At 42.7% G+C, this 25,521-nt stretch overlaps 2 long non-coding RNA genes across 4 annotated transcripts in view; both read left to right on the top strand.

The window, feature by feature from the left end:
• LOC137507193 (uncharacterized) overlaps positions 1-3,526 on the top strand; it is a 145,751-nt gene extending 142,225 nt beyond the window's left edge. For all 3 annotated transcript variants that reach the window (XR_011020473.1, XR_011020471.1, XR_011020472.1), the window contains one exon: positions 3,297-3,526. This is a non-coding gene — a long non-coding RNA (uncharacterized lncRNA). The remainder of the gene's footprint in view (positions 1-3,296) is intronic.
• A 10,134-nt stretch (positions 3,527-13,660) lies between these two features.
• LOC137507214 (uncharacterized) lies at positions 13,661-17,490 on the top strand. Its single transcript, XR_011020474.1, has 2 exons — positions 13,661-13,725; positions 17,395-17,490. It is a non-coding gene; the product is annotated as an uncharacterized lncRNA (long non-coding RNA).
• The last annotated feature ends 8,031 nt before the right edge of the window (positions 17,491-25,521 follow it).

Here is a 25,521-nt window from a genome sequence, read left to right as displayed (position 1 = left end):
GCGCAGTTAGGGTGCAAAAAAGTGCCACACATGGGGTATCGCCGTACTCAGGAGAAGTAGTATAATGTGTTTTGTGGTGTATTTTTACACATACCCATGCTGAGTGGGAGAAATATCTCTGTAAATGGACAATTGTGTGTAAAAGAAATAAAAAAAAACTGTCATTTACAGAGATATTTCTCCCACCCAGCATGGGTATGTGTAAAAATACACCCCAAAACACATTATACCGCTTCTCCTGAGTACGTCAATACCACATGTGTGGCACTTTTTTGCAGCCTAAGTGCGCTAAGGGGCCCAAAGTCCAATGAGCACCTTTAGGCTTTACAGGGGTGCTTACAATTAGGCACCCCTAAAATGCCAGGACAGTAAACACACTCCACAAATGACCCCATTTTGGAAAGTAGATACTTCAAGGTATTCAGAGAGGGGCATAGTGAGTCCGTGGCAGATTTCATTTTTTTTTTTGTCGCAAGTTAGAAGAAATGGAAACTTTTTTTTTTTTGTCACAAAGTGTCATTTTCCGCTAACTTGTGACAAAAAATAAAATCTTCTATGAACTCACCATGCCTCTCAGTGAATACTTTGGGATGTCTTCTTTCCAAAATGGGGTCATTTGGGGGGTACCGTATTTTTCGGACTATAAGACGCTCCGGACTATAAGACGCACCTAGGTTTAGAGGGTAAAAACCAGGGAAAAAAACAAAAAACTAAACCAGTTGTGTCTATGGTCCAGGGGCGTCTTTTAGATGTTTTTCCCCTAAATGTGTCCTCCTCCTGTCCCCTTGGTGTCCTCCTGATGCCCCTTTATGTCTCTTTGTATCATCCTGATGTCCCTCTTTGTGTAGTCCTGATGTCCCCCTTTGTGTCCTTCTGATGTCCAACTTTCTGTCCTCCAAATGTCTCCCTTGTCATCCACATGTCCCCTTTATGTCCTCCTGTTGTCCCCTTCATGTCCTCCTGATGTCCCCTTCATGTCCTCCTGATGTCCCCTTCATGTCCTCCTGATGTCCCATTCATGTCCTCCTGATGTCCCCTTCATGTCCTCCTGATGTCCCCTTTGTCCTCCTGATGTCCCCTTTGTCCTCATGTCCCCTTTATGTCCTCATGTCCCCTTTGTCGTCCTCATGTCCCCTTTGTCCTCCTGATGTCCCCTTTGTCCTCCTGATGTCCCCTTTGTCCATGTCCCCTTTATGTCCTCCTCATGTCCCCCTCATGTCCTTTTTATGTCCTCCTCATGTCCCCTTTATCCTCCTGCATAAACATAATTAACGGCTGCGGCAGCCGCGGGCATCACTCACCTCATCGCTGGAGCCCGCGTAGTCAGCCAATTCCCTCTAACACTCCTTCACTCTAGTGCCGGTCGCGTCTGTAATGACGCATACAGACGCGACCAGGAAGTGCCGGCACTAGAGTAAAGCAGTGTTAGAGGGAATTGGCTGACCGCACGGGCTCCAGCGATGATGTGAGTGATGCCCGCGGCTGCCGCAGCTTCTTCTATACACAGAGGGGAAATGCATCAGGACACCGGACACACGTGGAGGACAACACCGCCGACAGGAAGAGGCAAGAAGCTCATCACCGCGGGCTCCAGCGATGAGGTGAGTGATGCCCGTGGCTGCCGCAGCTTCTTCTATTAACAGAGGGGGGAATCCAACCGGACACACGTGGAGGACAACACCGAGGACAGGAGGGGGCCCGAAGCACGTCACCGCGGGCTCCAGAGATGAGGTGAGTGACAGCGGCTGCCACTGCCGTTAATTAAATTTATGCAGGGAAAGTTCAGGAGGACACTGAGAAGTGCAGGGAGTCCCCGACATTGCGGTTCATCGGCGGGTGATCATTAAGTCGGGGACTCCCTGCCTTTGGACTATAAGACGCAGGGACTTTTTCTCCCTACTTTTGGGGGAGAAAAAGTGCGTCTTATAGTCCGAAAAATACGGTATTTATACTATCCTGGAATTTTAGCACCTCATGAAACATGACAGGTGGTCAGAAAAGTCAGAGATGCTTCAAAATGGGAAACTTCACTTTTGGTGCCATAGTTTGTAAACGCTATAACTTTTACCTAAACCAATAAATATACACTGAATGGATTTTTTTAATCAAAGACATGTAGCACAATAAATTTGGACAAAAATGTATACAGAAATTTTACTTTATTTGAAAAATGTCAGCACAGAAAATAAAAAAAAATATTTTTTGGACAAAATTCATGTCTTTTTTGATGAATATAATAAAAACTAAAACTCGCAGCAGCAATCAAATAGCACCAAAAGAAAGCTGTATTAGTGACAAGAAAAAGAGGTAAAATTCATTTAGGTGGTAGGTTGTATGACCGAGCAATAAACCGTGAAAGCTGCAGTGGTCTGAATGGAGAAAAAGGCTCTGGTCCTTAAGGGGCGAAAAGACTGTGGTCCTCAAGTGGTTAAAGAGGAACTATCAGCAATAACATGCCCCCTAAAGGAAACACATATGTAAGTAGATAAATACTTCCTCTACTTACATAACAGATGTATTGCAGTGTACTCGTTTTCCTTTCATTTAATTTTAAATTGTTTTGTATAGTGCATTCTCTTGATGGCAGGGGCCATCTTGCTACCTCCGGGTAGATTTGCCCCCCCCCCGCATCCCCCTCCTCCCCGCACTTATTCTCAGCACAGCGGGGAGGAAAAATGCAGCTGGCACAGACTCACCTAATAATGGATCCTAGCACTGCCGTTCCCATCTATTCTCTGCCCTACCACCGGCGGCAGCGCAGAGAGTATAAGGGGGAAACTGCAGTGCCTGGAACCATTATTCCTGGTGTTGTTCCTGGAGTCTGTGTGCGCCGTCTCTATCCTTCCCCAAAGTTCTGTGCGGGGAAGAAGGAGAATGCGGCGGCGGCGGGCGGCAGAAGGGCAGAGGGGGGCACGGGCATGCCACTGGAGGAGGGGGGGCAGAGGACAGTGACAGGAGATAGCCTCTGGCCCCCCTCTGTGCACTCTTACTAGTGTTGGGCGAACACCTAGATGTTCGGGTTCACGAACGTTCGCCGAACATCGCCGCGATGTTCGGGTGTTCGCGCCGAACTCCGAACATAATGGAAGTCAATGGGGACCCGAACTTTCGTGCTTTGTAAAGCTTCCTTACATGCTACATACCCCAAATTTGCAGGGTATGTGCACCTTGGGAGTGGGTACAAGAGGAAAAAAAATATTTGAAAAAGAGTTTATAGTTTTTGAGAAAATTGATTGTAAATTTTCAAAGGAAAAACTGTCTTTTAAATGTGGAAAATGTCATGTTTCTTTGCACAGGTAACATGCTTTTTGTCGCCATGCACTCATAAATGTAATACAGAGAAGAGGTTCCAGGAAAAGGGACCGGTAACGCTAACCCAGCACCAGCAGCAGCACACGTGATGGAACAGGAGGAGGCGCAGGAGGAGAAGGCCACGCTTTTTGAGACGCAACCCAGGCCTTGCATGAGGACAAAAAGCGTGCGGATATGGCAATGCTTTTTGCCGCCATGCAGTCATAAATGTAATACAGATGAGAGGTTCCATAAACAGGGACCAGAAACGCTAACCCAGCAGCAGCACACGTGATGTAACAGGAGGCGGCGCAGGAGGAGAAGGCCACGCTTTGAGACACAACAACCCAGGCCTTGCATGAGGACAAGAAGCGTGCGGATAGCATGCTTTTTACCGCCATGCAGTCATAAATGTAATAAAGATGAGAGGTTCCATAAACAGGGACCGGCAACGCTAACCCATCACAGATGGTCATTGTTCATGTTACTTGGTTGGGGTCCGGGAGTGTTGCATAGTCGTTTCCAATCCAGGATTGATTCATTTTAATTTGAGTCAGACGGTCTGCATTTTCTGTGGAGAGGCGGATACGCCGATCTGTGACGATGCCTCCGGCAGCACTGAAACAGCGTTCCGACATAACGCTGGCTGCCGGGCAAGCCAGCACCTCTATTGCGTACATTGCCAGTTTGTGCCAGGTGTCTAGCTTCGATACCCAATAGTTGAAGGGTGCAGATGGATTGTTCAACACAACTACGCCATCTGACATGTAGTCCTTGACCATCTTCTCCAGGCGATCGGTGTTGGAGGTGGATCTGCACGCTTGCTGTTCTGTGGGCTGCTGCTGCATGGGTGTCAGAAAATGTTTCCACTCCAAGGACACTGCCGATACCATTCCCTTTTGGGCACTAGCTGCGGCTTGTGTTGTTTGCTGCCCTACTGCTGTACTACTATTCCCAGCAGACACAGAGTGGCAGTAAACAGAATGCTATATAGTGTGGCTGAGCGAGGTACACAGAGTGGCAGTAAACACAATGCTATATAGTGTGGCTGAGCGAGCGGTGTACTACTATTCCCAGCAGACACAGAGTGGCAGTAAACAGAATGCTATATAGTGTGGCTGAGCGAGGTACACAGAGTGGCAGTAAACACAATGCTATATAGTGTGGCTGAGCGAGCGGTGTACTACTATTCCCAGCAGACACAGAGTGGCAGTAAACAGAATGCTATATAGTGTGGCTGAGCGAGGTACACAGAGTGGCAGTAAACACAATGCTATATAGTGTGGCTGAGCGAACGGTGTACTACTATTCCCAGCAGTGACACAATGACTGGGGGGACCCTGGCTAGCGTGGCTGGAGCGCGAACTACCCTGCCTGCCTACCCAAAGCTAAACCCACAGACAAATGGCGGAGATATGACGTGGTTCGAGTATTTATTTACCCGAACCACGTGACAGTTCGGCCAATCAGAGCGCGTTCGGGTCCGAACCACGTGACCCGTTCGGCCAATCACAGCGCTAGCCGAACGTTCGGGGAACGTTCGGCCATGCGCTCTTAGTTCGGCCATGTGGCCGAACGGTTTGGCCGAACACCATCAGGTGTTCGGCCGAACTCGAACATCACCCGAACAGGGTGATGTTCTGCAGAACCCGAACAGTGGCGAACACTGTTCGCCCAACACTAGCTCTTACAGCCACTACAACCACCACAGACAAGGGGAGAGCAGACGGCCAATCACAGCGCAGAGAGGTGAGTGACAAAGGCTTCAGCCAATTAGGCTGATTCAGCCTGCCTGTCATTTCTGTTCTGCGGCCGTGCGGCCTGGGGGCATGGGGAGACAAATATTTCTTAGGAAAAAAAGTAAGAATGTTTTTAACTATTGGCATTGCCTTATTAGCATCTTTTTTTATCTATGTAACAGCCTAAAATAGAAAATTGATTTAAGTCCACACAGGCTAGTAAGGAGGTGGGTGCCAAGGTGAACAAAAGATAAAACTCTTTTGGACAGTGGCGACTCTAAAAAGGTATAAAGAAGACGGCATAGTGGCCAGAGGCTTTAGGTCATACAAGGAACCGTCTGAATATAGGGAAGACCCGGTTTTTGTAAATGACTGGACAACAGCACATCTAGACTATGTCAAAAGATTGCAAGACATAGTCTTGGTGCGTACCATTAAGGAATATAATAAGGTGTCCTGCGAACTACAAGATACTAAATATAACTTTAAAGCCTCAGTAACAGAAGACAGGTATAATTTGATCACCACTAAAATCGAAACTAGGATTTTGAAGATTCAAGACGAAATTAAAGCAAGAAAACTTAGAAAGTTTTATCGAGATAAAGAGGATTTCGATAGAAATAAGATCTTTAATTGGGGCCCACCAGTTCCATTAAGAAAATACCCTAAAGGGAAAGGTTATTGGACCACAGACTCTGGTTCAGATAATGACAACGATAAGCCTAAAAGTAATAAATCAGCGATTAAGTAAAAGAACAGGAAGAGAAACCCAAAGACCCCTGACAATAAAAAGAAGGGAAGTGGTGAGATTAAATCAACTGAGGAAGAATGTGCAGGTGCAGCAGCCCCTTTAGGAGACGAATTAGACGAGGAGGAAGAAGAAGAACTAGTGAAAAGATTAAAAGCTGTCAGTTGGGAGGGATCCAACTTAACGAAACCATTGAACAAAAAGCGCAAGGGCATGAGCCAGTAATCGAGAATGTTGATCTACAAGTCATGAATATTTCTGGTCTTAAAATTCCTCCGAAATGTTTTTCTCTTCTCAGGAGAGGCCTTAATTTTTGCCCGACTAAAGAATTCGATTTTGTCTCATTCACCATAGATCTTTTTAAATCTGTACGAAAATTAGTAATTAAACAGAGATTCGCTAACAAAGAAGATCCTAGAATTAAAGCGGTTTAACACCCAGCATTACAACTTTGCTTTAAAAGATTGCTTACAGCTTAGAAATTATTATGCCAGATTTTTTTTTTAAGCAGAAATTCACTGAATGGGTTAAACATGACATTTTAGTGTTGGATTTAACTTGGAATCTGCATCCATTCTTATCTTTAGTTACAAATGTATCTTTGTTTGGAATGCAATTAGACCTCTGAAAAGCCTGCCGGGGAAGCCCTCTTTGTTCTCTCAGAGCAGTGTTTATTTATTACTTTGTAAATAGATACATTTGTAACTAAACCTAAGCACGGAGGAGGATTTCTAGCTAAATGCAGCACTAAAATGTCATGTTTAATCCATTCAGTGAATTTCTGCTAAAAAAAAATCTGGCATAATCGTTTCTAAGCTGTAAGCAATCTTTTAAAGCAAAGTTGAAATGCTGGGTGTTAGACCACTTTAACCACAATCCCACCCCGGTGATTGTAGGTGACGGGGCAAGTTCAGAAGGTCTCGACCTTTTGTCCCAACCCAATGAGGGGCTTCTAATTAATCTTAATTTTCCTTCCACTCCTCAAATGACAGGGGATAATGATACTGCCATTTTGGGATTCTTCCCACAAGTGGCGTTGTACCCCACGGATGAGGAGATCCTACAGGTTTTACAGGATCTGGAGAAGGGTGCATTAAGGGACAATCCAAATAACCCTGAGGATATGAGACTCTCTTTGGGCAACATTGGTGCTTTCAGGGCCTGCAGATCAATCCATCCTTTACGACACCGGGTTCATCCCTGGAAAAATTCTTTGAACACACACTAAGAGATATCAAAGCCGAGATTTACGAGACCACGGAGTCAAATTTGACGGGGGAGGAGTGGAGGGTTTTGAAGTGGCTGAAAAATAATCAAGAAATTGTATTAAGAAAAGCCGACAAAGGCGGTAATCTTGTAATTATGTCAGTTACCCAATATTGAGGTGAAGCTCTGAGACAGTTGGGAGATGGGGAGACCTATCACCCACTGTCATCAGACCCAACCTTATGATATCAGAAAAATCTTCATAGCCTTCTTCATAGAGTCCCGGTGGTGCGGCCAGGGATTTATGTAACTTTGGAATGTGATACCAGACCAGACGATGCGGTAAGAGTGGAAGCAAATCCTATAGTCTCCGGATGTGGATCCCTCACCGAGAGACTGTCCAGGTATCTCGACCATCTCCTGCGCCCCCTGCTTAAAGGGGTTCCTTCATACCTAAGGGACACCTTGGAGGTTTTGCAAATGGTGGAGCGCACCACTTGGGTCCCGGGTGACAGGCTGGCCACTATTGATGTGGTCAGTCTGTATAGCCGTATCCCGCACGTGTTTGGTATAGCTGCAGTCAGGCAGTTTCTACAACGTACCAATCGTGATGATAAATATATCGAATTTATTTTAGAATGTCTGGAATTCGTGTTGAACAACAACGCTTTTTTGTTTGACCGCAGATGGTACCAGCAGGTGTCCGGGACGGCTATGGCAACCCCAGTGGCGTGCTCCTATGCTAACCTTTTTTGGGGGGTGTGGGAGGAGTCTGCCGTGCTCTCGGACACCAACGCATTCCGGGGGCACGTCAGACAGTGGTCGAGATATGTGGATGACGTCCTGGTGGTGTGGTCAGGTACGAACAATTTGACTTATTTATGAAGTATCTCAACACAAATGTGGTTAACATGCAGTTTGTGTCTGAACTAAGTGACACAGAAGTGACGGTCTTGGATTTGAGGCTTACCGTGGAGAATAATAAACTAATAAGTAGGGGTTTTAGGAAGGCAACCGCCACCAACTCAGTTCTCCACGCTAAAAGCTTCCATCCAAGACACGTGATTGAGGCAATTCCCTATGGGCAATATCTAAGATTAAAAATAAATAATACTAATGAGTGTGATTTTGAAATACAAGCTAATGAGCTAACCTCAAGGTTTAAAAAGAGAGGTTATAACGAGACCCTATTGAAAAGGTCTAGGCAAAAAGCAGAGACACAAGAGAGGAAGTCTTTACTGTTCTCAAAGAAAGGAAAAAAGTGAGCCAATCACGTTTGCCTTTCACTATTCCCCAATAACTGAATGTATAAGAAAAACGATTTATTCGAATTGGTCAATCATTTCTCAAGATCCTGATTTAAAAATGATTGATAAAACATTGCCACGAATTGCATTTAGGAGGGCACCAAGTTTGCTGACTAGTAGTGACTTTGTTACCCCTAGACCAAGGAACTGGCTGAATGCGGCCTTGCCAGTAGGAAGTTTCAAATGTGGCCATTGTAATCTATGTGGAAATGTTCTTTCTTCTAAATGTATAAGATTAGGAAAGGAAATGATACAGGTAAAGGAATTTTTTACATGCCAGACTGACTACGTGGTGTACATAATTCTCTGTCCTTGTGAACATTTTTATATAGGTGTAACGATTGGGGAATTATCTCCGTGGTCAGCGCACAAGATGTGCACCGACACTGCGGAAATCCTCCAGGCTCCACAAGCGTTTAAATAACAGAACCCAACATTGGTGCAATGCACCTGTAGAGAGGAATTCCCACCGGCAGATGGAGCTGTGGCGTGCAAAGGAATAAACCATCTGCACTGCCACAGATGTCAGATGGAAATTGTACGAGGTGAAACAATCCAGGACAAGATAGCCCCTAGAGAGAAAGTGAGCACAGAGACAGAATGTATGTATGTCCACCAATCCGGAACAAGACAGAGCGTGACTGAGTAGGGAAGACACAGAAAAGAACCACAATCTGAATGTCAAAAAAAATAACAAACGAACTACCTAAACGCGATCCCCGCACGATATGCGCAACAGAGACAAGCGCGTTAACAGTACGGTCACCGCACGAAAAGCGCAACAGTGACAAAATGTACCAACCCTAACTAACACATGAACCTAACAATGACGACAGACAAATAACGTGAACGCTTGCTAATCGGTTGCCTCCCACCAGACAACAGCAAGCGTTCGTGCTGGACAAGACAGACTAAAGGAGTAACCAATAGCAACCACAGCTAAGGTTATACTCCAAGACAGACAAAGGAGATCCACCGCATCTACCACCAGGGAGAATGCGATCTAGGAACGAGACCAAACGATTTACTGCCAGCCGCCGCAGGCGACAGTACAATCGCAGGGACCAGACAAAACAGCACAGGAATAAACCGTACAAATAATACAAAGCCTGACTGCACTATAGAGAATATAAGATGCACTCCCCAATAATTAACTACACAAGAATATTCACAAACAATCAGCAGAGGGGCTGAAACTCAAGGTAAGTCCAGCAGAACCAAACCTTTATGACCAACAGGGAATTCTGGGAGGAAATGGAATTTATACTGCATGCCTTCAAAGGAAGCAGATAAGCAATTTGCATGACAAGTGGATGCAAATCCCTCAGCAGAACAGCAGCTCTGAAACTTACAGAATGAAGACAGGTCTCCTTTCCAGGGACCTGCAGCATACAGACCTAAAAAATTGTCAAAAAGCTGCCTGCCTGTGCAGACAGCAGAGCAGATCATTACAATAGGACAGACAAGGCCAATGAAAGTGAGAGTGGGAGAACATGTAAATTCTATTAAATCAGGTAAAGGGTGCACCCGCTTCATTTCACATATGAGAGAGGTGCACAATGGAAATGGTGGATGTATAAGGTTTGCAGGCCTGCAAAAACAAGAACTTCCCCGAAGAGGGGGTGATAGGGAGAGACTACTTTTGAAAAAAGAAACATTGTTGATCCTAAAAACAGAGGCCATGGGCCCTTTGGGACTGAATGATAAAATCGAGTTGTCGTGTATGTTGGACCCTTACAAATTTCTTAATATGTTTTCTGGACATACTGATGTGCCCTTTTAGTCCTAGAATGTTATTCCAACACATACTGTATTAGTATTAAGTATGCTGTGATCTATTTGTCTGTTTTTGTCCTCTGATGCTCGACTGCATCGGTCCGGGTTCTTTCAGCGCCAGGCGACCCCAGCTAATAACTGTAAATTTGAATCAATTGTATCATAGATTGGTGTTGGGTGCTGCCGGTACTGTTCGTGCCCGGACTGATGTAGGAATGTCATTACTATCTTTTCAAAAATTTGGTTACTGTATGATGCTTTTACCTCTTGAGGCTAGATGCCATATACCTTTAAGATGAGAAGTCCACTCACTATGTGCCTTTGTAGCATGATTTTATGATTACTATTGCACACTGTCGCTGTATTCACTTTGCTGGCAGTCTGAGTAGGTCAACGCTTTTTGTGGGTTTTGAGGTCGTTTTTTATAAACATGTCGCCGAAATATGCTACTGTGTGCCATTTATTTTATTGGCCCAGTGCAGGCGCCCTGATTTGATACGCGTTATGCGGATTTGTATCCGCATACACTCCTATAAGATGGGAGATATCGCTTCCTTTTGGAGACGCGTGATGCGGACTTCTTTCCGCATATACACCTGCTGGTTGGAACGCACACTTCCGCCTCCCGGAACGCATGACGCAAGCTCCCGCCTCCATGACTGTTAGCCTCTGCCCAAAGGAGGACATCATGGCCGGAAGGGGCGGGATTTTATCCTGCTCTTCTACGAGGTATGGCGTCTCCGCACTATAGTGGTACGCAGCATGACCAAGCTTCACTTAGACGTGAAACGGCCATCGCTCCTCCACCCAGTGCCTGACACCCACCTCCACACCGCTCATCCTGCACAACGCTGGGGACACGTAAGCTAAGCCTAGCGCTTCCTCCACGCTATGTTTGATTGACCTATGTCACATCAAGATGTTTGTATTGGAAATGTGAATTGCCACCATTGCAAATATACACTGTTTATCAAGACGGAAGGTGCACTGACTTTTTTGCTGTTTCTTTTGTAAAAGATTTTGCCTGTTTTCTGTAGGTGTTTGTGCGGAGCACACGTCTGAGTGGCCATTCTTGTTACAAACTGTGGATCTTGCAGTAGAGCAGAAGGCAATTTACCTGTGTGAACATACTAGCTCACGGAGCAATACAGTGGGAAATGCCACGCTACACCTTTTAAACTTGTTACACATTTAATATATAATGCCTAACAGTTACTCTTTAAAGAGAATCTGTATTGTTAAAATCGCACAAAAGTAATCATACCAGTGCGTTAGGGGACATCTCCTATTACCCTCTGTCACAATTTCGCCGCTCCTCGCCGCATTAAAAGTGGTTAAAAACAGATTTAAAAAGTTTGTTTATAAACAAACAAAATGGCCACCAAAACAGGAAGTAGGTTGATGTACAGTATGTCCACACATAGAAAATACATCCATACACAAGCAGGCTGTATACACCCTTCCTTTTGAATCTCAAGAGATCATTTGTGTGTTTCTTTCCCCCTGCAGCTATCTTCCACTGAAGTGTCAGGCTGTTTCTTCCTGCAGAGTGCAGACAGCTCTGCCTGTATGTAATTCTTCAGTATGTGAAAGCCCAGCCGCCAGCTCAGAGGAGGATTTATCCAGCTTGTAAAAGATAAGAGAGCAGAGAGAAGCTGCCCTAATCTAAATAACACACAGGCAGTGTGCAGAGAGGGGCCTGGAGGGGGGAGATGCATCACAGAACCACAACACTGAAGAACTTGGCAGCCTTCCAGACACAGGCTGACAAGTCTGACAAGAGAGAGATAAGTTGATTTATTGGAGATGGTGATAGTAGAACGTGCTGCAGTAAGCCAGAACACATTAGAATAGCTTTTTGAACTTGTAGGATGATAAAAAACAGGATGCAATTTTTGTTACGGAGTCTCTTTAAGTTTATGGTTTCACAGTCCTGATTTAGAATTCGTTTACTATATATTTATTTTTTTCAGCCATATTTTTTTTTACTCAATGAAATATTTTTTTAGTTTCAAACAATTTTTGTTGCATGCCAATTGAAATATTTTCAAGGTGAACATACATTCCAAGCTACACATCCTTGGACATCATATCATGTATATCGCAGGACACTTTATTAAACAATTATGCCCAAATAAACAATCGTGTTCACATTAAAGATAGTCAGCTCTACAAGTCAACTTTTCCTGAGTATCCTATGAACATATGACTTCATCTGGTTATTGGCTAAAGCATTTGATGCAATAAAAGGATATTTCAACGACAGGTGGTCTTGGGGCAGTAATATACGTGATGAAAAACCGACAGTCTCTAATAGTCCTGGGATTTAGATCAAACCATGTGTTCAAAAGCCTCGTAGACTTAGAGGGAAGAAAGTCCTGGCTATCTTTAAAAGTTAAAAATAAGGATGAGTGTACATTTTGATTATTTAAATTTAAGACTATGCCATAATTCCCTGGTTGAAAACAAAAGTGGATTATCTCTAACCTCTGCCAAGAGACATTCCTTATGAGAGTGTAACATGGTAATTGAGGTGTGTACCTGGATATAAATATTGATCTAACAACTGGAATGTATAGCTATTTGTAACATGTATCCAATCTTTTAAGATTCTTAAAAGCGCAGCTTTGTTATAATTTTCTATAATGGGAAAGTTTACACCCCGTTGCTTCTGTGTTACTGTAGAGTAGACCATCTTATTTGCATGCACTTATTGCCCCAAATGAAACCTGAAAATGTTTCACACATATCCAACAGCTATTTTTGGGAATTAGAATAGGGAGTGTCTGAATATAATATAATTTTGGATAAGCTATCACTGTAATTAAATGTATTCTCCCCAAATAAGAAAGTAGTAGCTTTTTCCATGAGCGTAGTGGTTAGCATTCTTACCTTGCGGCGCTGGGTGTCCAGAATAAATCCCAGCCAGGGCACTACACACACTTTGTATGTTTTCCCTGTGTCTGGGTGGGTTTCCTCCTGGCACTCTGATTTCCCCCTGCATCCCAAAAACATGCAGATAAGTTAATTGGCTTTCTCCTAAATTGGCCCCAGACTATGACACATACAACCACACAATATATGCGTAGGCATATGACAATGGTAAGGATTACATTGTGAGCCTCTCTGAGGGGCACTTAAATGACAAGACAATATACTCTGTACAGCACTGGGGAAGGTGTTGGCGCTTTATAAATACTAAATAATAATAAAAACAACAATGACTAATATATTTAGGCAAGTTGGTTCCCAAGTAAGTGCAGTTTTCTCCAAAGTAAATGGCAAGGCTGTTCCCCAATTTGGTGCTACCTTCTTATCTAAATATAGGGCCCTTGATATTTTCTCCGCCCTTTAACGTAAAATAAATTGTTATGGATTTGTTTTTATATTGTGTAGTTTTTTTATGGTGATACACCACCAACAGGTGTAAACAACAGGTCAATTATAATTCACAGTGGTCTTCACAACCTGGACAATTTATAAGACAAGCTGACCTCTAAGATCAATGTAATTTTATTTTCTTATTGACCTCAATGCATTTTTGAACAACTACAAGATTGTGAATTTGATTTTGAGTTTTTATCTTTTCAAGTAGGGCTATACGACACATGTTCTGATAGAATTCTTGGCTATCTAGTAATAACAAGACAAAACTATGGTAAGTTATGAAACTGTCAAAATACTCTTTCCAAAAAGATTGTTTTTAAAAATACTTTTTGAGAAGACAGTCTATGCAGCTGTTACACACTGTGGAGATTTTTTATATGATTACAGGCTTACTTTAGTGATTTTAGATATAAAAATAAGAAGGTATAGTCCTATCAATTAAAAATACATCACCACTGAACTTAAGGGTAGATCTAGATTTTACCCGACTGCTTCTAAAGGCAACTTCATTAAAACTTTCTATACACTAGTACTAAACGATCTACAAAAACTCAACCTGACTACTGATACTACCACTTCCAATCTCACTAAATCAGAACAATATGCCCTTCAGACCCTGAGACGTAATCATGACATTATTTTAAAACCTGCTGATAAGGGAGGCGGCATAGTCATTCTGAATAAACTGGACTATATAGCTGAAGCTAACCGATTACTAGACAACCCTCTACATTACGCCAAACTAACCACAGACCCTACCCTCGATTTTAATAACACTCTAAAACGGTTTATCAATGAAGCATTCTCAAACGGCATTATTACCAAGAATGAACGCAACTTTATCATCAATCATCATCCAAAAACACCATTTTTTTATTACCTTCCCAAAATACACAAATCACTACAAAACCCCCCTGGCAGACCTATTATTTCAGGCATGGAGTACATTACCAGCAATCTGTCTAAATTCGTCGATAAACATTTACAACCACTGGTGCAAACATTGCCGTCTTACTTGAAAGATTCTCAACATCTTATAGAGCTATTGAAACCCATACACTGGCAGGCGGACTACTGCTGGCTCACCTGTGATGTATCCTCTTTGTACACCAACATCCCTCACCCCTTCGGCCTTCATTCACTCCAGTTTTTTCTTTCCACTAATCCAGATATGCCCACCACACAACAGCAATTCATCAACACATGTGCAGAATTTATTCTACAGCATAATGTCTTTTCTTTCATGGATAGTTTCTACCACCAAATCACAGGCACAGCTATGGGTAGCTCCTTCGCCCCTTCATACGCCAACCTCGCAATGGGCTACCTGGAACTACTAAAACTTCATAATTCACACCCTTTTTCCATGAACATAATCTTTTACAAAAGATATATCGATGATCTCATTTTTATTTGGAAAGGTAATCACACAGACATTCCCATATTCCTCGCATATTTAAACGATAACCCGGCAGGCCTCTCATTCACTTGTCAACATCATTCTAATTCAATTGAATTCCTAGATCTGGTTCTATACTCCACGAATAACACTATAAAGAACAAAACCCACTTCAAGAAGGTAGATGCAAATAATTTCATACATTTCGACAGCTTCCATCATAGACCCTGGACCACCAATACCCCCTACTGCCAATACAAAAGAATATACCGTAATTGCACAGAATTATCCGATTTTCACACACAATCACAGACTCTAACCAAAAAATTCATAGAACGAGGTTACCCAAAAAAACTTATAAAAGATGCCAAATACAAAGCCACTAAGACCCCCACCACCGCCCCCGTCACGGACCATCTCACTTCAACATTATCTTTCCCAAGATTCATCACCGGTTACAGCAGCCGACATAGAGAAATTCGCACTATCCTAAAAAACAGATGGGAACTACTGGCCCAAGACCCCTACCTTAAAACATCACTGCCAAAACTACCATCTCTCACCTTCAAAAGGGCCCCAAATCTGTGTGGACTAATAGCTCCCAGTAAATTTAAACATGTACAAACCAATACAGCACACACAACCACCTCAGCTTATCCGGGCTCTCATCCATGCCTTCACTCTCGTTGTACAGCCTGTCATTTTGTCACAACCACTCAGAAGTTCAAATCCAATACTACTGATAAGGAATTCAATATCAAACAACACATTGACTGCGCTTCTAGGAACGTTATTTATGTCATTTCATGCCCCTGTAATCTACAATACGTCGGCCGCACCACCCAATCAGCCCGTAACCGGATAGGACAGCACAAGAGGAATATACTAAAGCATTACCCCTTACATAGCGTCTCCAAACACTTCAGCACACATCACAATGGTGATCCCCGGTCACTCACCATCACCCTAATAGATTCCATTTATTCACCCAACAATACTTTTGAGGTCCTGAAGAACAAAGAGATGTATTGGATACAGACCCTCAGAACCCTGGCCCCCGAGGGCCTTAATGAGGTGTTAGAAAAACTCTTTTAATTGACCACTTTTAAATCGATCAACTTTTCGCTGATCATTAGTCCTCTCTTTTATCGTTCCCCCTAGATTTATTTTTATTTTCAAAATTGTCTATAGCGTGTTAACGACGATTTCACTTTACTATATTTAACAACTATGTCCATGAGGAATTCCTGGCAATCACTCCTAATTATAGTATGTTATCTTATTTATGTCATATGTAATGTTTTTTTGTTTTTTTGTTGTTTCTGGTCTCTTTCTAAATTTTCTGTCTGTCTTTTTTAGACCCCTCTTCTTTTGATTCTCCCTCCCTCCCCCCTCCCCAAACCTTCCCCTCCCCCCCCATGTCCCCTTCCCAATTCTCCATATTCCCAGGCCTATTTAATTAGACCTGACACAGCAACATTGCATTGTATACAGCCTTCCAGGGAAGGGCTGCCTTAATATAATCAGCCACAAGGTGGTAGCATCTCGCCACCAATCACTTCCCACGTGTATGTATCTGCCACGCAGCTCACATGTTCATGTTCATTCAATGTGAGCGCTGCGTAGACTAACCACACCCTATGACAATTTCCTTGTCATTCCCTAACATTTGCTACTAAAATCACCATACATTAGGATCAACTAATACTGGCGTGTAAACGCCTGTTCCAATATGGTGGCGCCATCCCTCAATACAGAGTGCGCATGTGCGTGCCCATAGCTGCATATGACGCGTCCATTAATCCGCGTCCACCCTTCATATGCGTACATAGCGGCATGACGTCATCCTCTGTCCGCGCTGCCCCCTCGTCAGCCCATACTACCGGAAACAGCTATGCGCTGTTTACTTCCGGATTAGATACCTGTCCACGCTGGCATCCAGCGCTGTTATAACTCCAGGTGGCGGCAGCATCCCCCCACAGTTGGCGCTTTACCTTGGAACCGACACAGTCGTGGTAAGTACCCATTCAAAAATCTTTTATGTCCCTTTCCCACAGCCTGAACACTGTAAAGTTAATGACCCACTTTTTTATTCTACAGCACTTTACTCTATGCACTATGCGCTTTAGATAATCTCCTATGGGGTAGTTATAAAGGTTGTAACTAGCCCTATGATAAATGTACTCGGTGTATATATTTACTTTTATGTAACCTGATGATTTATTGTCACTGAGCTATGTATGTTGTGAACCCAATTTTGGCTTTGTTCTATCTATCCATCTATACAGTATATCTTATAGGCAGTCATAATTATGGTCCGTATTTTCCACTCAGGGCGATTTGCCTCGCACAGTATAACATACTTTCATATGACTTAATGAATTGGCCATGCCTGTGACATTTATCTGAGTTGAGCTTATATTTGATTATGAATTGTTTTGAATTGGATAATTTTTACTGTCTAAAAATCTTGCGTCCACTGTTATATTGTATTTCGTTCATTAGTATATTCGTTTGTTTTTTCTCTCTCTGTTTCTTCAGTGTATCTCCAAAATTGATTGCCTGATGAAGCGGGCTTTGGACCCGTGAAACGCGTTGCTTGCCTGGAAATTTTAAATAAATTATATTGTCTATTTATATACGACTCATTGGCTGGTCACTACATACTTGAGGGCGGTAACCACCAACCCCCCTCCTTTTAAACGGTTTTTAATTATTTTACTCTAATTTGGCACCTCTGTTACTCCTCATTTTCTGTCAGTCCTATCAATTAATTCATAATATGGGCAGAGGTCAACTTGACAATCTGTAAAATGGTTATGTAACAGGAAAGACTAAGAAAACTGTAACAGGAAAAGGAAACAAAGGTAGCATTGCAATAACATTGACGGTTGTAAGGTTGTGCTCCTGTTCTAAAAGTGCTTAACTTGACATACATACTTAGCCAATCAAAGACTTTCTTACTAGATGGAGTAGTAAATTCAGCAATTTATAGTGACATGTGTTAGAACAAGATATGCATTGTGTTCCTATTTGGTTGTAGACTATAAACACACAGAGTTATTTAATGGAGGGATTCAGATGAGCCACACAAAATTCTGTGAACATTCTGTCATCTCCTAACAGTCTACAAATGATGTGAGTGCATATTTTATTTTCCTACTTCTACTGTTACATTGTAACAAAGGTCATCTCCGATGTTACAGGCATGTTCTGGTACGGAATCAGATTTTTGTTAGCATTATTTGTAAAGAAGCATACAGCTAATGGAGAAAAATGCAGTTCCAGAAATCCTAACAAATCAATTTGTGTTTTTTTTCAGCCAGCAGAGCAACCTTGTGAATAACAGTATCCGCATTAAAACGTGTGACTAATTGACAATGATAAATGCCAAGACAAAAAATGTTTATGTGTTTTGTTCATTGCATCCCACAATGTGTAAAATACATAGGAGCAATGATGCTTCAAACATTCCAAATAAATGGTAATTAGTCCTAAATTTTGCCCATACCTTGATTCTCATAAGTGCTGGGAGCCTGGGACAATTCAACTTAAAGCCAAAATAATGTTTCTTGCTTAGAAAGATTATTTATGTCATATTTAAAGGTTACTGAAAGTGACATATATCGCATTATCAGATAAACAGGTGAACATTATACTACCAACCCTACTGAAAAGCATGTAAGGATAAAAAAAACAGTGCTATAGCTGCACAGTTGGAGCAATACAATTTCACAGGTACTTCTACTGAAAACTAGAGGGCATAAAATTAATATGTATACGGAACCTGCCTTTGTCTGTTGAAAATTCCGCCGAGACCCGGGCGGAATCCGCTGCTTCCAGGTCTCGGCGCTTGTTCCCCGCTGATGACGCTGCCGCTGGCGGCACATTCTGATAGGCGGAGGGAGCGTTGCCAGTACGCCCTCCACAAAGGTAAACAATAGTCAGCTGACTCCGGTCAGCTGAAAGGGCAGTGTCAGGTGGCCTTAAAGCTGACACCTAGGCAGGGCCTTGCTGTGTGATTGGATCTGCGGAGAGTGGCCGGCCACTGATTGGATGATGAATTGTATTTAAATCTGCAGAGTGCTTCCAGTCATCCACTGTGATAAGCATAGCTTTGGCTAGTTGCTGGGTGCGCACTCACTTGTTAATGATACGCTGGATATTGACCTTGGCTTGTATTTGACTATCCCTGTCTGTTGTGATTAACCTCTGCTTGATTCCTGGAAATCAGTGTCTGCTGCCTGGACCGACCTTGCTAGTTACTGGATACCCTTGCTTGCCACCTGGACCGGCAATTGCCTGTTACTGGATACTTCTTGCATGCTACCTGAACTGGATAAGTATACTACAACTATCTCTGTCATTCAGTTGAACAAACATGCATGCAGTCTCATATAAACTATATCATTTACTGACTGGGACATCCATTACCTGTTAAATAACTTTACATGAAGACTTGCCTGCACTTTCTCATACCTGGTTTACCCATTACCTGAACCTTGCCTGTGGATTGCCTGATCTGCACGTGCTATCTCTGCCATTACTGACAACGACGCTGATTGTCTCATCCCTCTGAACCAAGGTAATAACCCTGTGTGATACTGCTGAACTGTTGATCTGTGTTACTTGCCTCATTTGGGATCTAACAGGTTATTCCTCTCTCCTTCAGTCTGTATGCCTTGCACCTTAAGACCTGGGGGTAACCATAGTCAGGAGACAAGTAGCGCGTCCTGTACACGTGGGGGCTTGTCTATAGGTGAAGACGTGGGCAAGGTTCAGAGCCACGGTAATAGATTGGGGCAGAGAGACTAAATGAGGATATAACCTGTCGAGCCTTACAATATGGGGATGTGCAAACATTTATTGTAGAAGGACAGTGATTAAATGCTTGATAGGCCATCATTTCGCGTATGAGAGAAATTGCCATTGGGAGACTTGGGCGCAGGATACAGCCGATATATGGTTCATCCTGCTGCTGCACAAGTTCCAGCGGCGCTAACTACTATTCCCTTCCAGGTCCATGTGGATGGTGGGGAATTATGTAATTCGGCTTCCAGCTATTACAGTGTTTTAACCACTTGAGGACCACAGTGGTAAACCCCCCTAAAGACCAGGCACATTTTCTCTAAAATGGCCACCGCAGCTTTAAGGCCAAGCTACAGGGCCGCACAACACAGCACACGAGTGATCCCCCCCCCTTTTCCCCCCATCAACAGAGCTCTCTGTTGGTGGGGTCTGATCGCCCCCAAGTTGTTTATTTTTTTTTAAATAAATATTTATATCTTTATTTTATTTTTATTTTTTACTATTTATTTATTATTTGTTTTAATCAAAGCCCTCCCTCCCCCCAGCCAGCCAATCCTGGTCGATCGGCTGTCATAGGCTTCTGCCTATGAGAGCCGATCGCTCTCTTGTCCCCCAGGGGGACAGCTGTGATCGCAGCGCTGTACTAACAGTAAAGGCGGTGAATTTGCTGTCTAACAGTCTCCCGAGTAGCAATAACTACTCGGAGACTGAAGAGGGGGCGGAGCTCCACCCCCCGAGCATGACATGCGCGCAGCCTGCGTGCAATCTCCTGCAAAATGCAGCCCCGGGACTTGACGCCAATCAGCTTTAGGCGGTCCTGGGGCTGCCGCTGCGGCCACGCCCATGGGCGTGGACCGGTCTTCAGGTAGTTAAAAATAACTTCAGCTCTGTCTTCTGATGGCTCCGAAGTTACTCATTGTGCGCCGCTATAGTCGTAATTCCTATTATGGTCTATGGTAGCGCCAGCTGTGCTCAAATCTTCTGCGCTGGATTCCTTGTGTTTGCATCATTTATGTGTGTATGAGCTGAATTTACCTGGTTTTAAATTGATTGTTCATTTTCAAACTGCATATATTTGCAAACAAATGTACATAAATTCAGAAGTATTTGCATATCATTGATCATTCCTAATAAGGACTAATGTATAGCAGTGTTGTAAAGCACTCTTAGAGCTAATTCACACTACAAGGGCTTTTCTAAGCATTTTGTGACTTTAAAAGCTATTGCTAATGTTACCCTAAGTGTGTGTTCTCACTGGAGATGTGATTTTGTAAACATCCTCCATAGCATTGCATTAGCAAGAGCTTTCAAAATCATTAGCTCTTAAAAAGCTTTTGTAGTTGTAGTGTGAATCAGCCCTTATTGTTAATTGCTCTATGCTGTGGGGCTTATTTTACTACATTCTACAACATACTAGATCAAGGATTAAGCTCTATTTATTTATTTATTGTATTTATAAAGCAACAACATATTACACAGCGCTGTAATATGCCTGCACACTATAGCTATAAATTACTATGACTATTCAAATCATGCTTGGTGGCTCATTCTTTTGCATGTAAACGGTACTAGCCTAGGCAGGGAAGGACTGATTGATATAGATTCATATACAATTATTCAATGTTCAATTTCAACATGTCATTGCAATGTTGAGCTTCATCTATTGATTGTACACTATAGCCTAGCAAACAGGAAGGAACTGACTGCTACATATTTATACAGATTTTTTTTTTTGTGTCCATTTTAACCATGTCATTGCTTTATAAAGATTATTTTTCTGCATGTATACAATATCAGACTAAGCGAGGAGAAACTGCTCCCATTTTCAATACAACTTTTTTCTATGTTTGCTATCAAAGTGCCATTGCTGTTAAAGTGAACCCTAAGTCAGAAAAAAATGAGTTTTACTCACCTGGGGCTTCTACCAGCTATTATATTAGTGTTATTGCGGGCCTCAACTCATATCTATGCGTTCGTAATGCGGCAACGTATATTTTTGTACGCGATGCGGCCCACAATAGCGCTAATTACAGTCGGGAATGCGGAAAAAGCTACGTGTGGCCAGTCCTGACATGCCTGTCGGCAAAAACGAAACTAGTTGGCAGCGGGGGACCAGAGGATTAGTGAATGGCTGCGAGGGCACAGGACTGCTGCAGGGGGATGGTTGAAGCCCCAGGTGAGTAAAACTCATTTTTTTTCTGGCTTAAGTGTCTCTTTAAGAAAAAAAATGTTAAGGGGCTAAATTACTGAATTAACTTTTTTTTATTACTAATATTCTACTGTATTAACTGAGGCAGAATGGAACAGTTAGAGTTCACAGAGTTTTAAATATGCTATTATTGTCATCACTGTTTGTGACTTTAACCTATTTTGATTCCTGGACGTAGTTTCTACGTCCAGGAACCATGCGTGCTACCGCGCGCCCCCGCGGCCGATCGTGCGCGTGCACGCGCACTCCCGGCCGCGGATTCGGTAGCCAAGGAATCAATGTATCGGGCTACGAAGCCCGATCATTGATTCCTCTCCCCCGCTGAAAAAGCGACAGCTTCTCTCGGAAGCTGCGCCTTTTCTGGCCGTTCCCTTCCCGATGTGTCACTCTAAGCGCGTGCTACGCTTAGAGTGACGTCATGTAAACAAACTCATGGCCGCCATCTTGTGGCCAAAAAGTAATACTACATCTGAAAAAAAAAAAACAGAATTAACACACATTTACATTATAAATCTATTGTTTACCTCCCACCCTCCCAAAAGTACCCTAATAAAAATTTTTGTATAAAAAAAAAAAACCATTTTAATAAAAAAACAAAAAAACATGTAAATATTTACCTAAGGGTCTAAACTTTTTAAATATCAATGTAAAGATGAAATATTTCTATATTTTTTTTATTTTAAACTTGTAAATAGTGATAGATGCAAAATGGAAAAAATGCACCTTTATTTCCAAATAAAATATTGTCGCCATACATTGTGATAGGGACATAATTTTAACGGTGTAATAACCGGGACATATGGGCATATACAATACGTGAGTTTTAATTATGGAGGCATGTATTATTTTAAAACTATAATGGCTGAAAACTGAGAAATAATGAATTTTTCCATTTTTTTCTTATTCTTCCTGTTAAAATGCATTTACAGTAAAGTGGCTCTTAGCAAAATGTACCCCCCAAAGAAAGCCTAATTGGTGGAGGAAAAAAACAAGATATAGATCAGTGCATTGTGATAAGTAGTGATAAAGTTATAGGCTAATGAATGGGAAGTGAACATTTCTCACGTGAAAACGACGGAACCTGAATGGGTTAACCACTTCAACCTACAGTATCGTTTCACCTTATGCATCCGAGCAACGTTCACCTCCCATTCATTCGCTAATAATTTTATCACTACTTATCATAATTAATTGATCTATATCTTGTTTTTTCCGCCACCAATTAGGCTTTCTTTAGATGGTACATTTTGCTAAGAATTATTTTTTCTGAATGCATTTTAACGGTAAAACAAAATGGAAAAAATTCATTATTTCTCAGTTTTCAGCCATTATGGCTTTACAATAATACATGCTACCATAATTAAAACCCACATATTTTATTTGTCCATTTGTCCCAGTTATTACACCATTTCAATTACAGTATGTCCCTATCACAATGTATGGCGCCAATATTTTATTTGGAAATAAAGGTGCATTTTTTCAATTTGCGTCCATCACTATTTACAAGCTTATAATTTTAAAAAGTATTTTAATATACTCGCTTGACTTGCATATTAAAAAAGTTCAGACCCTTAGGTAACTATTTATGTTGTTTTTTTTATTGTAATTCTTTTTATTTATTTTTTATTCAAAAAAAATAAAAAGATATATCCGTCCAGATAGACCAAAGTGGTTAATTGTGGTGCACACTATAGTACCTTCACATGAATATATGTCTGTGGATTTTAGTGAGCACAGGATGCAAGCTAGCTCACCTAGGGAAGAGAGGGTGTGGGGGACTGAGGACAGAGACTCATAGCAGAGCATACTTAGTAAATGTGAGGGGGAGGTGGGAGCCCCAGAGACACATGCATTGTAAAAGTGGAGGGTCTGGAGTCTGGGAGGTACACTGCATCATCACTATTTTTAATAAAATACCCAGTGATGAAGAGCGTGCTGTGGCAAATATGTAAATAGTGTCTGGTTCAGGGTCCCCTGGCCTTTATCTACCTTACAAGTAGTGATGGCCTGAACTGATCGTTAGCGAACAGTTCTCCATCTACCTACTTGCAGGCAGAGGGCTCTTGGCCGTGAGCGTGCGATCAAGGACTTGCGCCACTAGGCCAGCGCACTACTGCCGCAGCTCACCCACCCGGAAGTTAGTAGATGGTGAACTGTTCACTAGCGATCAGTTCAGGCCATCACTACTTACTACTTCTTACTACTTACAAAATCCCAGAAGCGCCCACAGTTGTGAAGGAGCAAATATTCACTGTGGTGAATAAATCGGTGATAATTTGCATACCCAGCTGGTGCCCGGATCCTCCCTGTTCCTTTTTAAGTATTCACTGTGGGCCTATGGGAGTTCTTGGGACGGTGTAAGTCAAAGAGAACCTGAGACATAAACAAAATAAAAAATGAAATATTTACCTTAGAACAGAGCTCCCCAACCCTATCCTCAAGGCCCTCCAACAGTACATGTTTTGCAGAAAACCACAAACATGCACAGGTGAGTTAATTAGTGTCCCAACAGAGCTGATTAACTACCCCTGTGGATTTCCACAAAACCTGCACTGTTGGTGGGCCTTGAGGACAGGGTTGGTGAACACAGCCTTAGAAGAGGGATCCTTGACACTCCCTACAGCTTCCCATGTCCTCCTCCAGACCACCATCGCCGCCCAGGAACCTCTGAAAGATTGCTGCTATGCTCTTCATTCACGAGTACGGCCGTACTGCACCTGCATGGAAGAGCGGGTTCTGCTTACTGCATAGAAGCGACTTTACTCACATGGTACAAGCGTGCTTGTACACAGCAGGGAGTGTAGCCACAATAGCATACTTCACAAGCTCTTGCTGAATATGTTCTGAGGGTACTGGAGTGATTATTTAAAATTGCAATATAGGCAAGAATGGCAGTGCTGAATCAGTTCAAGAATAATGGATATGATAACCGAAAAAGATATAAATAGAAGAGTGTCCAGCCAAGAGAAATAGCAATACCAAGTGAAGCACAAATACAACTGAAAGCTGTGTAGGAAAAATTGCCATACAGTGAAATGCCAAATTACCATGTAAGTGTGAAGGTAGGAAGACAGGGGTCCATTAAGTGACAGCCAAGCCAAGTAAGACGGAAGAAAATCAGTGAGGGAGCTATACCCAGAGAAGACAAGATGAGCTGCTTGGACCACCACCTCACCTATGATGATACGTGGCTTCCTCAAAGGTTAATAGCTAGTACATCCGTGTTGATCCCATTTATAAAGGAAGTAGAGGGATGGTAGTGTGAACAATGCATGCTGAGCAGTTGTCCTAGGTATGGAAGCTTGTTGAAGGTTTTTGCTAATGTCTGGAAAAACAGGCTGCCCATGGCTGGACATACACAAACTCTATACTAAATAGTGTCACATAGTCAGTATATAAATTCAGCAATATTGCAAGGAAATGGAAGGAGGGTCACACTAGGTGCTTCAGGCTGGGGGGGGGGGGGGGGGATTACACAAGGTTGCTGCAGGGTGGGGGAGAGAGTGTGATATTGGCTACTGCAGGGTGGAGGAAGGAGGGTTTCACTGGGTGCTGACATCAGTTACGGACGCACGTAGCACCCAGCGATACTCAGTGGTAGCAGGGACTAGGGAGGAGGGCGAAGATGTCCATGAGTGCAGTGGGCCAGC

Source organism: Hyperolius riggenbachi, chromosome 1 (genome assembly GCF_040937935.1).
Source record: "Hyperolius riggenbachi isolate aHypRig1 chromosome 1, aHypRig1.pri, whole genome shotgun sequence".
Taxonomy (NCBI): domain Eukaryota; kingdom Metazoa; phylum Chordata; class Amphibia; order Anura; family Hyperoliidae; genus Hyperolius; species Hyperolius riggenbachi.
The sequence above is the reverse complement of the archived record's forward strand: the minus strand, read 5'-3'. Positions and strand labels throughout refer to the sequence as shown.